This window comes from Tachypleus tridentatus, chromosome 7 (genome assembly GCF_004210375.1).
Source record: "Tachypleus tridentatus isolate NWPU-2018 chromosome 7, ASM421037v1, whole genome shotgun sequence".
Classification (NCBI taxonomy): domain Eukaryota; kingdom Metazoa; phylum Arthropoda; class Merostomata; order Xiphosura; family Limulidae; genus Tachypleus; species Tachypleus tridentatus.
This window is the reverse complement of record NC_134831.1, coordinates 142494286-142496695: the sequence shown is the minus strand read 5'-3', so window position 1 is coordinate 142496695 and position 2410 is coordinate 142494286. Positions and strand designations below refer to the sequence as shown.

Here is a 2410-nt window from a genome sequence, read left to right as displayed (position 1 = left end):
AGAACTCCTGGAAAACGTAGGCTGTGAAATAGAATCGTTCCATTGCGGTTTATATAAAAATATATACCGTTCATTCAAAATTTAAAGCCAGTTACTTAATATAATTGTGAAACGACAATCCTGAAACGACTTTATTTTGTAACAGAATGAAAAAGTTTGATACAAAAAGAGAGAGCGGCTCTATTGCAAACATGAATAAGTGTTATGTAAAATTGACAAAATTCCCAAACTGGTACTATTTTAAACATTTTATTAAGATATAGAACAAATTTTCGAGTCGGTTGAAATACAAACAATATATTTTCTTTATCCCATTGCTTTAATTTGGTGCATGTTCTCTATTAATTAAACCGGTTTTTCTGCAGCACAAATAATCTTTGATAATTGGAAAGGGGTTTTTGCTAATACGATATTAATATTTAGTTTATAAAATATATGTTATTGTACGAAACGAGGGAAACAATTTTGTCCTTTATTGGCATAACGGTATATTTGAGCAGTAGATAAACAAGATGAACAACAATAGAAACTAATTTCAGTACACTTGTTAAGCAGAGCGCAGTATAGTTTATTGCTCAGTTTTATGATTAACTACAAAAAATGAAGAAAAAAGAATTTATACAGTAAGTTCTAATTCTTATTCAATTAAAATAGTAAATAGAGCGTAGCTTCTTAAAGCTAAACTGAAAACATTTTAGTGAATAATGTTTTTACTCTTGAGTATAACTCCGACGGAGTGTCGGAGGCAGCAGTTCGTCCAACAGGAATGTGCAGCCAAACTTAAGCAGCGGAAACAGCGCCATTTGCATGAACGTCATCGACAAATGTGGAGGTAGCGGGAGATACGGCGAAACGAGCAAAACGACGTGGTTCGGGAGTAACATCTTCAATCTCAGATTGAAAAACAAGACCAGCGATTGGTAAAACAGTATGGGAGAAGGCCAGAAGACCGAGAAAAACGATCTAGTAAAAAGAAATAATCATTTGTTTTATATTTTTATAGAGTTCAAGCGATTCGAACGTCATCGGGCTAAACGTAACAAATTGAAACTTACCCGAGTGTTCATGGTTACTGCTTGTGTCTCTAGTTCTCAGAAAGAAATGTGTTGTTTTCTGATTTCCAAATTATTTTATACTCTCTTTTAGGTTCAGAAGAATGCATATGTTTAGTTCTCCATCCATAATTCAGACCTTCAAAGGAAGGTGGTCAACTTTTTCTTTCGTTTTCCTTAACTATACATATTGCATGTTCACGCATTTCTGGCTCGTATTTCCACCTTTAGAAATCGCTGATATTTTATTGCGTCAAACTAATTTACGTTAAGTAAAATATCAAGGTCATTATGCTCTATTCGTCAGTTAGCTTGTAGTACCTTTAGAAATCGCTGATATTTTATTGCGTTAGACTAATTTACGTTAAGTAAAATATCAGGGTCAACATGCTCTATTCGTAAGTTAGCTTGTAGTACTTTTGGCTTGAGCTGTATTGAAATTGATAATCAACCCAAAATTCTAAAAAAGAAAAACAAAAAAACAGCTATTAATTTTACTTTAGATTTTATACATGTAACCACTGCATGGTAAGATTGTTTTATAGCATTATGTTCTTCCAGACTGAGTTCACGTTTGAGTTAACACTTTTGTTATAAATTATTAGACTTATTTTAATATTTTCTTAGATGATAAATATCCACGAATAGTTTAATTGCTCTGTTCTTTGTAAATAGCTAAATATTTACTGGGGAACTGTCTTATGTAAAATATTTATTTGCTGTCTCTCCGTTTCCTAATGGTGTTTCTACTTCTCTAATAAAGTGACAGTGATGTAAAAAAATCACACATAAAGAAAAGAAGACTCTGATGGCGGTATATTTTAATCTATTTTTTGAATGAAACATTTAAATAGTCAATTACGTGTCTATAATTAACCAATACCTTTGACCACCAGTAACTAGATTACTCAGTCTCAACAAAACTTTTATTTAAAGAAATCATAATCAGATTTTCTCTCACTTTTATTTTGCTTCCTTCGTTAGTTCCTCGCCGGGATATCAGTAAATCTTTGAATTTACAACGCTAAAATAAGAGGTCGTTTCCCTTATGTGGACACCCCTGATAGCCGGATGTGGCTTTCTATAACAAAACACACACAGTAACACCATTCTTCATTAATGTGTGTTTTTCGTATAGCAAAGCCACAAAGGGCTATCTGCTCAGCCCACCGACGGAAATCGAACCCCTGATTTTAGCGTTGTAAATCCGGAGACATACCGCTGTACTAACGGGAAGCTCTTCATTAATAAATGTAAGTAAACACAATATAACTAAAAACTGATAATTTGATAGAAGAATTAGGAATCGTTAAGAAGTAAACAAACAAGTCCAATCAAAATACAAATGTTATATTTTC

At 32.7% G+C, this 2410-nt stretch overlaps 1 long non-coding RNA gene across 1 annotated transcript; it reads right to left on the bottom strand.

The window, feature by feature from the left end:
* Positions 1-544: 544 nt before the first annotated feature.
* Positions 545-1199, bottom strand: LOC143258147 (uncharacterized). Its single transcript, XR_013032162.1, has 2 exons — positions 1056-1199; positions 545-963 (listed from the first exon to the last, which is right to left on the bottom strand). It is a non-coding gene; the product is annotated as an uncharacterized LOC143258147 (long non-coding RNA).
* Between the last annotated feature and the right edge of the window lie 1211 nt (positions 1200-2410).